At 32.7% G+C, this 14,181-nt stretch overlaps 1 protein-coding gene and 1 long non-coding RNA gene across 2 annotated transcripts in view; both read right to left on the bottom strand.

Moving 5' to 3' along the window:
• LOC129437571 (complement C2) overlaps window positions 1–14,181 on the bottom strand; it is a 139,090-nt gene that overhangs the window by 65,742 nt on the left and 59,167 nt on the right. The window lies entirely within an intron of this gene.
• LOC129452687 (uncharacterized) lies at window positions 1,319–3,105 on the bottom strand. Its single transcript, XR_012367511.1, has 4 exons — window positions 2,761–3,105; window positions 2,354–2,402; window positions 1,946–2,004; window positions 1,319–1,655 (listed from the first exon to the last, which is right to left on the bottom strand). It is a non-coding gene; the product is annotated as an uncharacterized lncRNA (long non-coding RNA).

Here is a 14,181-nt window from a genome sequence, read left to right as displayed (position 1 = left end):
ACCATTTATACATTTATATATTCATCCCCCATTCACCCTCCTAAATCACAATATGCTATAACAAAAAAAACACAAAAAATAAAAGAAGAGCCAGACCACTTGGTTTTACATTTTATCAATTTATTTAATACTTCAAGGCATTACTCATAAGGCAGCAAAAAAGAGCAGCTAACAACTAGCATGACAGCCATGGCTTATACACCTCGTAATGTGTGCAAAAATTAAATAAATAAGTGTGTTTCAGACATTTCAGCCACAATCAACCTCATTCCACAAATAAGTGAAAACATTTTGAGCAAACAGGCTGCAGAAATACAAAAAACCCTGTAAAACTCGAGTTTGACATAATTAAGGGACAAAAACATTAATTTAACATTTTAAGAAATCTGTGACATGATGTAATAATAATAATTTATAATGATTGGGTGGTAAGAAAAAAAAAACACACATTGTCACATTGCTTAGTGTTTTGAGTGGCTGTGTGCCATTAACAATTTTCATGCATCTCTAATTACATGTTAGATATACATCAATTACATTTTTCAAAAACTTTTCAAAATTTAAAATTGTTAAAGCAATATTCCAATTTAATAAAACAAAAATCCCGATAATTTTCTAACCCCATACGTTTATGTTTTACTTTGTTCAGTCAAGAAGAAATAAAGTTTGAGTTAAAGATTCCAGGATTTTTCTCAATTTAAGACTATTTGACCTCAAGTTTACAGTTTCAATGCAGATTTAAAAGGGCTCTAAATTATACCGAATAAGGCATAAGGGTCTCATCTAGCCAAACGATTGTCATTTTCAAAAATAAAAATAAAAGAGGACTTTTAAATCACAACGTTTTGCACTAGCTGTGTGACACGCTAGCATGACATAATTGAAACTACCGCTCCAGTGTTTACAAGCGAGGAGAAAGAGGAGCGTTCAGATGTTGTTGTATGCGAAATGATACTACTTAATGTCTTTGGGTCCGTTTATTATTTAAAATGGTCCACAAATGTGCGTTTCACATTTGTGATGTGTAAACTTCAACGTTATTAAGTAGTACACAATGTCACACTGTGTATCACATGGATAATGCAAGACAAGTTGTTGTGTTTTAAAAGTTTTCTTGCCAAAAATGATAGTCTTTTAAATAGATAAAACTCTTATGCCTCGATTGGGATCGTTTAGAGCCCTTTAAAGCTGCTTTGAAACTTAACTGTTGAGGTCCAATAAGGTCTATTAAATTAAGAAAAATCCTGGAATGTCTTTCTCAAAAAACAATTTCTTCTCGACTGAACAGGGGAAGACAGGCATTTTCGATGACAGACAGTAAATTATCGGGATTTTTGTTTAATGAAAGTGCAATATTCCTTTAATGTTAAAAAGTTCACTTGTAAATGTACAAAAATGTACCCACTTTGAGGGGGATGCATCAGCGTGTCTGTCAGGTATTCACTGAAGCATCTTTCAGTGATCGCTTGGTTGTATCAAGTCCAGTTCCATTAGGATTTTTTGAAAGGTCAAAGGTGCACCTGATGTTCTTCTGGTAGTTCAGTTTAAGTGCATAAATGAGTCCAAAAAGTAATTTCACACCCATGTGTGACACCAAGTAGGTTTTGCAAAACTTCCACTGTCTGTGCAATCCCCAACTCACCAATTTCACAATTCTGGAGAAGAACAACAAAAAAATCAGTCCCAATAGCAGTCAAAGTGAAATTTTCAAAAATGTGCAGGCAAATTGTTTTACAAACTCTGATATTTAAAATATGTAGACTGATTCAAATGTGTAAAATAATAGAACATTAGTCACAAAACCATCAAAAGACCTGAAAACAGATAATCACCTTGTTTAAACGTCTAGTCATCCATAAGATATTTATATACACACACATACATACACGTACACATACATATAAATAGATAGATATAAAAATAGAGTAGGTTGACATACACTTACCACATATTCTTTAATGTGTCTCTCCATGCCTTCTTTGAGGTAGATACAGATGTCTTCAACTAGAACAAGACAAAAAAACACATTATTTAATGATTTTCTTTAACAATATTTTATGTAGATAATAGTTTTTATAGAGACAGATAAAGATTTTGTGAGACGAAGAGTATGTATTTTTCTGTTTCAGAAATATTGTGTCCCAGCATGTGTGTACACTACCGGTGAAATGTTTGGAAAGAAGCCTCTTATGCTTATCATAACTGCATTTACTGAAAAAAAACCCCCACCTGTTTCCAATATTGACAATAAATCATCATATTAAAATGATTTCTAAATGATCATTTGACACTGGAATGATGAAAATCCAGCTTTGCATCAGAAATCAATATCTTTGTAGCATAACTTACATACCCTGTCTAGCAGGTTGTCCCACCATATAGACGATGAAATGATGCTGTATCTGTAAAAAAAAAAAAAGTTTTAGTTAGACACACAATGCACTCAACAACATAGTATAATTGTAACATTCTTTTGTTAATAAAGTCACAGAGATTATGATTATTTTATTCTGATAAGCCTACAGTAGCCTATGACTTTATTTATTTCTTAGGTTTCAAACATTAAACCACAAAAATTAACCAATAAAAGCAACAGACACTGCAGGGTAACTTAACGTACATTCCAACAGACCGTCTGTTGATGTCTGACTGTTTATTGAGGTGTATTTTACTCTGAAACATGCAACGCGTCACACATGCAATTAAACAACAGACAATTATATTTAAGATAATCACATCAAACTTGTTAACTTTACTCACCTACAATTTGGCGATTGTAGACTAGTGAGATGACGATCCAGTCCAATGCAAAATGGCGAAGTCCATGTGCTGTAGCGTCTATTTTTGATTGTGGCGCCACCTCCTGACTGGAGTGTGAATAGACGTCATTTCCGCTTCTACTAAAGTCAGTTTCCTGACACTTGTATGTAAATCAATCTCATAGAATTTATCCGGTTTGTGTCACGGCTAGATTTATTTAATTCATATTCATACATTTTAACTGATTAAATCTAATACTTTTTAAATTGAACAGATTTATATATATTCTAATAAATCGGATTACATATATTTTAAAAAACGAGTATTTAAATAAAATTTAAATGATCCAAATACTTAAAAGCTAATATTGCCAGGAATCGTTTTTTTGAGTGTAGTGAAATATCACCATAGGCTGCCATTCAAATTCAATTCTTGATATTAAGAATTACATTTCCACTAGTAACAATGTTAATTGTTGATATCAACAATTCAATTCTTGATATCAAGAATTAAATTATTGATATCAACAATCGAGTTCTTGATATCAAGAATTCATTTGTTACTAGTTAAAATGTTAATTCTTGATATCAATAATTCCATTGCCATAATTGTCACTAGTAACAATGTTTATGGCAAGCCGTTTTAACTTTTATTCGTTGTGTTCTTGATATCAACAATTCAATTTTCACTAGTTAAAATTATGATTCTTGACATCAGAAATTACATTTCTACTAGTAACAATGGCAATTCTTGTTATCAACAATTACATTTCCACTAGTAACAATGGTAATTCTTCATATCAACAATTTAATTCTTCATATCAACAATTCAATTCTTCATATCAACAATTCAATTCTTGATATTATGGCAAGCCGTTTTAACTTTTATTTATTCGCATGATATGAATTTGTGATATCAACAATTCAATTTTCACTAGTTAAAATTGTAATTCTTGATATCAGATATTACATTTCTACTAGTAACAATGGCAATTCTTGATATCAACAATTAAATTCCCACTAGTAACAATGTTAATTCTTGATATCAGCAATTTAATTCTTGATATCAACAATTACATTCCCACTAGTAACAATGTTAATTCTTGATATCAGCAATTTAATTCTTGATATCAACAATTCAATTCTTGATATCAACAATTCAATTCTTGATATCAACAATTCAGTTCTTGATATCAACAATTCAATTCTTGATATCAACAATTAAGTTATTGATATCAACAATTAAGTTATGGATATCTGTAATTGTATTTTCACTAGTGAAATGTCACCATAGGTTGCCATTCAAATTCAATTGTTGATATCAAGAATTACATTTTCACTAGTAACAATGTTAATTCTTGATATCAAGAATTGAATTGTTGATATCAACAATTCAATTATTGATATCAACAATTAAATTCTTGATATCAAGAATTGAATTCTTGATATCAAGAATTGAATTCTTGATATCAAGAATTACATTTCCACTAGTAACAATGTTAATTCTTGATATCAACAATTCAATTCTTGATATCAACAATTCAATTCTTGATATCAACAATTCAATTCTTGATATCAACAATTCAATTGTTACTAGTTAAAATGTTAATTCTTGATATCAATAATTCGATTGTCACTAGTGACAATTTTAATTTCTGATATCATGAATGGGATTGTTACTAGTAAGAAAGCCATTTTAGATATCTGAAATGATATTGATATCAGAAATACAATTTCAAATAACAGAAATTAACATTGTTACTAGTGACAATCGAATTATTGATATCAAGAATTAACATTTTAACTAGTAACAATTGAATTCTTGATATCAAGAACTCGATTGTTGATATCAATAATTTAAATCTTGATATCAATAATTGAATTGTTGATATCAACAATTTACATTGTTACTAGTGGAAATGTAATTCTTAATATCAAGAATTGAATTTGAATGGTAGCCTATGGTGATATTTCACTTGTGAAAATACAATTACATATATCAAGAATTTAATTGTTGATATGAAGAAATTAATTGTTGATATGAAGAATTAAATTGTTGATATGAAGAATTACCATTGTTACTAGTGGAAATGTAATTGTTGATATCAAGAATTGCCATTGTTACTAGTGGAGGTGTGGTGTCTGATGTCAGGAATTGCAATTTTGGCTGGTGAAAGTTGAATTGTTGATATCAAGAACACAATGAATAAAAGTTAAAACGGCTTGCCATATGATATATGTAATTGTATTTTCACTAGTGAAATATCACCATAGGCTACCATTCAAATTCAATTCTTGATATTAAGAATTACATTTCCACTAGTAACAATGTAAATTGTTGATATCACAAATTCATATCCTACGAATGAATAAAAGTTAAAACGGCTTGCCATAAATGTTAATTTCTGTTATCTGAAATTGTATTTCTGATATCAATATCATTTCAGATATGTAAAATGGCTTTCTTACTAGTAACAATCCCATTCATGATATCAGAAATTAAAATTGTCACTAGTGACAATCGAATTATTGATATCAAGACTTAACATTTTAACTAGTAACAATTGAATTCTTGATATCAAGAACTTGATTGTTGATATCAAGAATTGAATTGTTGATATCAAGAATTGAATTCTTGCTATCAACAATTAACATTGTTACTAGTGGAAATGTGATTCTTGATATCAAGAATTGAATTGTTGATATCAAGAATTGAATTGTTGATATCAAGAATTAACATTGTTACTAGTGAAAATGTAGTTCTTGATATCAACAATTGAATTTGAATGGCAACCTATGGTGACATTTCACTAGTGAAAATACAATTACAGATATCAATAACTTAATTGTTGATATCAAGAATTGAATTGTTGATATCAAGAATTGAATTGTTGATATCAAGAATTGAATTGCTGATATCAAGAATTAACATTGTTACTAATGGGAATGTAATTGTTGATATCAAGAATTGAATTGCTGATATCAAGAATTAACATTGTTACTAGTGGGAATGTAATTGTTGATATCAAGAATTGCCATTGTTACTAGTAGAAATGTAATATCTGATATCAAGAATTACAATTTTAACTAGTGAAAATTGAATTGTTGATATCACAAATTCATATCCTACGAATGAATAAAAGTTAAAACGGCTTGCCATATGGCAAGCCGTTTTAACTTTTATTCGTTGTGTTCTTGATATCAACAATTCAATTTTCACTAGTTAAAATTTTGATTCTTGACATCAGAAATTACATTTCTACTAGTAACAATGGCAATTCTTGTTATCAACAATTACATTCCCACTAGTAACAATGGTAATTCTTCATATCAACAATTTAATTCTTCATATCAACAATTCAATTCTTCATATCAACAATTAAATTCTTGATATATGTAATTGTATTTTCACTAGTGAAATATCACCATAGGCTACCATTCAAATTCAATTCTTGATATTAAGAATTACATTTCCACTAGTAACAATGTTAATTCTTGATATCAACAATTCAATTCTTGATATCAAGAATTAAAGTATTGATATCAACAATCGAGTTCTTGATATCAAGAATTCAATTGTTACTAGTTAAAATGTCAATTATTGATATCAATAATTCGATTGTCACTAGTAACAATGTTAATTTTTGTTATCTGAAATTGTATTTCTGATATCAATATCATTTCAGATATCTAAAATGGCTTTCTTACTAGTAACAATCCCATTCATGATATCAGAAATTAAAATTGTCACTAGTGACAATCGAATTATTGATATCAAGACTTAACATTTTAACTAGTAACAATTGAATTCTTGATATCAAGAACTCGATTGTTGATATCAAGAATTGAATTGTTGATATCAAGAATTGAATTGTTGATATCAAGAATTAACATTGTTACTAGTGGAAATGTAATTCTTGATATCAAGAACTGAATTGTTGATATCAATAATTGAATTGTTGATATCAAGAATTGAATTGTTGATATCAAGAATTGAATTGTTGATATCAAGAACTGAATTGTTGATATCAAGAATTAACATTGTTACTAGTGAAAATGTAATTCTTGATATCAACAATTGAATTTGAATGGCAACCTATGGTGACATTTCACTAGTGAAAATACAATTACAGATATCAATAACTTAATTGTTGATATCAATAACTTAATTGTTGATATCAAGAATTGAATTGTTGATATCAAGAACTGAATTGTTGATATCAAGAATTGAATTGTTGATATCAAGAATTGAATTGTTGATATCAAGAATTAAATTGCTGATATCAAGAATTAACATTGTTACTAGTGGGAATGTAATTGTTGATATCAAGAATTAAAATGCTGATATCAAGAATTAACATTGTTACTAGTGGGAATGTAATTGTTGATATCAAGAATTGCCATTGTTACTAGTAGAAATGTAATATCTGATATCAAGAATTACAATTTTAACTAGTGAAAATTGAATTGTTGATATCACAAATTCATATCCTACGAATGAATAAAAGTTAAAACGGCTTGTATGGCAAGCCGATTTAACTTTTATTCATTCGTAGGATATGAATTTGTGATATCAACAATTCAATTTTCACTAGTTAAAGTTGTGATTCTTGATATCAGATGTTGCATTTCTACTGGTAACAATGGCGGTTCTTGATATCAACGATTACATTCCCACTAGTAACAATGTTAATTCTTGATATCAGCAATTTAATTCTTGATATCAACAATTACATTCCCACTAGTAACACTGTTAATTCTTGATATCAGCAATTTAATTCTTGATATCAGCAATTCAATTCTTGATATCAACAATTCAATTCTTGATATCAACAATTCAGTTCTTGATATCAACAATTCAATTCTTGATATCAACAATTAAGTTATTGATATCAACAATTAAGTTATTGATATCTGTAATTGTATTTTCACTAGTGAAATGTCACCATAGGTTGCCATTCAAATTCAATTGTTGATATCAAGAATTACATTTTCACTAGTGACAATGTTAATTCTTGATATCAACAATTCAATTCTTGATATCAACAATTCAATTCTTGATATCAACAATTCAATTCTTGATATCAACAATTCAATTCTTGATATCAACAATTCAGTTCTTGATATCAAGAATTACATTTCCACTAGTAACAATGTTAATTCTTGATATCAACAATTCAATTCTTGATATCAACAGTTCAATTCTTGATGTCAACAGTTCAATTCTTGATGTCGGGAATTCAATTGTTGCTGGTTAGAATGTTAAGTCTTGATATCAATAATTCGATTGTCACTAGTGACAATTTTAATTTCTGATATCATGAATGGGATTGTTACTAGTAAGAAAGCCATTTTAGATATCTGAAATGATATTGATATCAGAAATACAATTTCAGATAACAAAAATTAACATTGTTACTAGTGACAATCGAATTATTGATATCAAGAATTAACATTTTAACTAGTAACAATTGAATTCTTGATATCAAGAACTCGATTGTTGATATCAATAATTTAATTCTTGATATCAAGAATTGAATTGTTGATATCAACAATTAACATTGTTACTAGTGGAAATGTAATTCTTAATATCAAGAATTGAATTTGAATGGCAGCCTATGGTGATATTTCACTAGTGAAAATACAATTACATATATCAAGAATTGAATTGTTGATATGAAGAATTGAATTGTTGATATGAAGAATTAAATTGTTGATATGAAGAATTAACATTGTTACTAGTGGAAATGTAATTGTTGATAACAAGAATTGCCATTGTTACTAGTAGAAATGTAATTTCTGATGTCAAGAATCAAAATTTTAACTAGTGAAAATTGAATTGTTGATATCAAGAACAGAACGAATAAAAGTTAAAACGGCTTGCCATAGGCTTGCCATATTCCCACTAGTAACAATGGTAATTCTTCATATCAACAATTTAATTCTTCATATCAACAATTCAATTCGTCATATCAACAATTAAATTCTTGATATATGTAATTGTATTTTCACTAGTGAAATATCACCATAGGCTGCCATTCAAATTCAATTCTTGATATTAAGAATTACATTTCCACTAGTAACAATGTTAATTGTTGATATCAACAATTCAATTCTTGATATCAACAATTGAATTTGAATGGCAACCTATGGTGATATTTCACTAGTGAAAATACAATTACAGATATCAATAACTTAATTGTTGATATGAAGAATTGAATTGTTGATATCAAGAATTGAATTGCTGATATCAAGAATTGAATTGTTGATATCAAGAATTAAATTCTTGATATCAACAATTCAATTGCTGATATCAAGAATTAACATTGTTACTAGTGGAAATCTAATTGTTGATATCAAGAATTAAATTGCTGATATCAAGAATTAACATTGTTACTAGTGGGAATGTAATTGTTGATATCAAGAATTGCCATTGTTACTAGTAGAAATGTAATATCTGATATCAAGAATTACAATTTTAACTAGATAGAAAAGTTTGTTGACAAACTTTATGTTGGCTTGACAAAGCCTGGCCTGAACGTTAAAAATGGTTTGACAGAAGTTTAGTTTAGTAGGCTATCTGGCTGTTAGTATGTTTAAGTATGACGCTAGCCTGATTTAACATAAAGCTAGCATGATTAGCCTGAAGCTAGCATGAAGCTAACATGATTAGCATGAAGCTAGCATCAAGTTAGCATGATTAGCATGAAGCTAGCATGATGCTAACATGAAATAACATGAAGCTAGCATGTTGCTAACATGAATTAGCATGAAGCTAGCATGAAGCTAACATGATTAGCATGAAGCTAACATCAAGTTAGCATGAAGCTAGCATGATGCTAACATGAATTAGCATGAAGTTAGCATGATGCTAACATGAATTAGCATGAAGCTAGCATGATGCTAACATGAATTAGCATGAAGCTAGCATGATACTAACATAAATTAGCATGAAGCTAGCATGATGCTAACATGAATTAACATGAAGCTACCATGATGCTAACATGAATTAGCATGAAGCTAGCATGATGCTAACATGAATTAACATGAAGCTAGCATGATGCTAACATATATTAGCATGAAGCTAGCATGAAGCTAGCATGATGCTAACATGAATTAGCATGAAGCTAGCATGATGCTAACATGAATTAGCATGAAGCTAGCATGATGCTAACATGAATTAGCATGAAGCTAGCATGATGCTAACATGAATTAGCATGAAGCTAACATGAATTAACATGAAGCTAGCATGATGCTAACATGAATTAGCATGAAGCTAGCATGATGCTAACATGAATTAGCATGAAGCTAGCATGGTGCTAACATGAATTAGCATGAAGCTAGCATGATGCTAACATGAATTAGCATGAAGCTAGCATGATGCTAACATGAATTAGCATGAAGCTAGCATGATGCTAACATGAATTAGCATGAAGCTAGCATGATGCTAACATGAATTAGCATGAAGCTAGCATGATGCTAACATGAATTAGCATGAAGCTAGCATGATGCTAACATGAATTAGCATGAAGCTAGCATGATGCTAACATGAATTAGCATGAAGCTAGCATGATGTTAATATGAATTAGCATGAAGCTAGAATGATGCTAACATGAATTAGCATGAAGCTAGAATGGTGATAACATGAATAAGCATGAAGCTAGCATGATGATAACATGAATTAGCATGAAGCTAGCATGATGCTAACATGAATTAGCATGAAGCTAGAATGAAGCTAGCATGATGCTAACATGAATTAGCATGAAGTTAGAATGATGCTAACATGAATTAGCATGAAGCTAGAATGATGCTACCATGAATTAGCATGAAGCTAGCATGATGCTAACATGAATTAGCATGAAGCTAGCATGATGCTAACATGAATTAGCATGAAGCTAGCATGATGCTAACATGAATTAGCATAAAGCTAGCATGATGCTAACATAAATTAGCATGAAGTTAGCATGATACTAACATGAATTAGCATGAAGCTAGCATGATGCTAACATGAATTAGCATGAAGCTAACATGATGCTAACATGAATAAGCATGAAGTTAGCAAGATTTATTATGAAATTAGCATAAAGCTAGCATGAAACTAGCATGAAGCTAGTATGACTTAGCATGAAGCTAGCATAAGGCTAACATGACCAAAAGACCCAACCCCCATGCCTCTATGATGTTCGGATCCAGAGATATAAGGCTTTGTTTATTATGTTGCTAGGGTGCTCATATTTGGTTGCTAGGGGCGTGGCTTAATACCTCGATAAGAATCCTCAGAGACTGATTGGATGCCTGAGTAAAATGAGCCCACCCCCATGTCTCTGCGACACTGTGCTGCAAAGATATCCATCTGCGCAATTTATAATGGCAGTCTATGGAATAAGTTGCTAGGGTGCCCAAAAATGGTTGCTAGGGGCGTGGCTTAATAGCTATGGGACGATCTTGAGAGACTGATTGGATGCCTGAGTAAAATGAGCCCACCCCCATGTCTCTACGACACTCTAAAATTAAGATATTCCATCTGGGCCACTTTTATTCCCTTATATGGGCATGTTTCCTGCCCCATTATAAGTCAATGGGGAAATTTGGGTGCCTCTTACACCCCAGGGGTACAGCTTACACCCCAATGTGATGTATGTTCTTACACAGCCTACCAGCCTCTTCAACTGTGATAACCCACAAGTTTCTACAAATTTCTCGTTCGCAGCTATGACCCGTCAAAGTTGGTCGTAATGTTAAGTCAATGGAAAATTTGGGGTGTTTGAGCGCCCCGTTTAGGAATTCGGTAGGTCCCATCAGTTATAAAAGTCATAGCATAAATCTACGTACCAGTCTTAAAAGTTTTGTTAAGTTTTGTGGGTGTAGCTTGAAAGCTCTAGGAGGAGTTACAGTTCGAAAAAGTGTGGACCAGAAGAATAATAATAACTAGATACGTACATTTCCTGAAGAAAATGTGAAGTGGTGCTTGCCGTGGCAAATTTCGGGGGACAGTATGTGTTTATACTCCATACCACAAATAAAACAATCCAACCCCCGTGTCTCTACGATGTTCTGATGCGGAGATATAAGGCTTTGTTTACTCTGTTGCTAGGGTACTGTATTTGGTTGCTAGGGAAAAAATGACATCCCATAGTGATTACACTCTGAGTCACCAGTAAAACGGTCCAACCCCTATGTCTCTACGATGTTCTGATGCGGAGATATAAGGCTTTGTTTACTCTGTTGCTAGGGTACTGTATTTGGTTGCTAGGGAAAAATTTGGCATCCCATAGTGATTACACGCCGAGTCACGAGTCAAACGGTCCAACCCCCGTGTCTCTACGATGTTCTGATGCGGAGATATAAGGCTTTGTTTACTCTGTTGCTAGGGTACTGTATTTGGTTGCTAGGGAAAAATTTGGCATCCCAAAGTGATTACACTCTGAGTCACGAGTCAAACGGTCCAACCCCCGTGTCTCTACGATGTTCTGATGCGGAGATATAAGGCTTTGTTTACTCTGTTGCTAGGGTACTGTATTTGGTTGCTAGGGAAAAAATGACATCCCATAGTGATTACACTCTGAGTCACCAGTCAAACGGTCCAACCCCTGTGTCTCTACGATGTTCTGATGCGGAGAGATAAGGCTTTGTTTACTCTGTTGCTAGGGTACTGTATTTGGTTGCTAGGGAAAAAATTGGCATCCCATAATGATTACACTCCGAGTCACGAGTCAAACGGTCCAACCCCCGTGTCTCTACGATGTTCTGATGCGGAGATATAAGGCTTTGTTTACTCTGTTGCTAGGGTACTGTATTTGGTTGCTAGGGAAAAAAATGGCATCCCATAATGATTACACTCTGAGTCACGTATCAAACGGTCCAACCCCCGTGTCTCTACGATGTTCGGATGCCGAGATATAACTGTTTGAATTTTATGTTGCTAGGGTGCTCAAAAGTGGTTGCTAGGGGCGTGGCTTAATACCTATGTAAGGATCCTGAGAGACTGATGGGATGCCTGAGTAAAATGAGCCCACCCCCATGTCTCTATGACACTGTGGTGCAAAGATATCCATCTGGGCATTTTATAATGGCAGTCTATGGGAGATGTTGCTAGGGTGCCCAAAATTGTTGCTAGGGGCGTGGCTTAATAGCTCTGGGATGATCCTGAGGGACTGATTGGATGCCCGAGTGAAATGAGCCCACCCACTTATCTCTATGACACTGTAAAGCAAAGATATCCCATCTGGAACTTTTTTATTCCCTTATATGGGCATGTTTCCTGCCCCATTATAAGTCAATGGAAAAATTCGGGTGCCTCTTACACCCCAGGGGTACAACTTACACCCCATTGTGATCCATGTTCTTACAGAGTCTACCACCCTCTTCAAATGTTGTAACCCACATGTTTCTATAAAATCCTCGAGCGGAGCTATGACTCGTCAAAGTTGGGCGCAATGTTAAGTCAATGGGATTTTTCGGGTGGTTTTTCGTCCCCCTTTCGGAAATTCTGCACCCAATCGCTTATAAAAGTCATAGCACACCTCTCCTCAATAAGCCGGTCGATTTGAGCCCTCTTTCATGGGTCTACGACAAACCGTGCGGGACGAGTTAGGTGCCGAAAAAACGTGCAGACATAAGAATAATAATTATAACTAGATAGGTACATTTCCTGAAGAAAATGTGAAGTGGTGCTTGCCGTGGCAAAATTCTGGGGGCAATGTATGATTATACTCAGAGTCACGAGTCAAACGGTCCAACCCCCGTGTCTCTACGATGTTCTGTTGTGGAGATATAAGGCTTTGTTTATTGAAGGTAGTATGATTACCATGAAGCTAGCATGATGTTAGCATAATTAACGTGAAGGTAGTATGATGTTAACATGATTAGCATGAAGCTAGCATAAAGCGAACATCATTAGCATGAAGCTAACATGATGTTAATATGATTAACATGAAGTTAACATGATGTTAGCATGATTATCAGGAAGTTGGCATGATGTTAGCATGAAGTTAGCATGAAGTTAGCATGAAGTTAGCATGAAGTTAGCATGAAGTTAGCATGAAGCTAGCATGATAATCATGAAGCTAACATGATTAGCATGAAGCTAGCATGATAAGCATGAAGCTAGCATGATTAGCATGATGTTAGCATGATTAGCATGAAGTTAGCATGAAGCTAGCATGAAGCTAACATGATTAGCATGAAGTTAGCATGAAGCTAGCATTAAGCTAGCATGATTAGCATGAAGCTAGCATGAAGCTAACATGATTAGCATGAAGCTAGCATGATTAGCATGATTAGCATGATGTTAGCATGATTAGCATTGTGTTAGCATTGTGTTAGCATGAAGCTAGCATGATTAGCATGAAGCTAGCATGAAGCTAGCATGAAGCTAGCATGATTAGCATGAAGCTAGCATGAAGCTAGCATGATTAGCATG

Source organism: Misgurnus anguillicaudatus, chromosome 24 (genome assembly GCF_027580225.2).
Source record: "Misgurnus anguillicaudatus chromosome 24, ASM2758022v2, whole genome shotgun sequence".
Lineage (NCBI taxonomy): Eukaryota > Metazoa > Chordata > Actinopteri > Cypriniformes > Cobitidae > Misgurnus > Misgurnus anguillicaudatus.
Note: the sequence above shows the minus strand (reverse complement) of the source record. Positions and strands in the feature narration are given on the sequence as shown.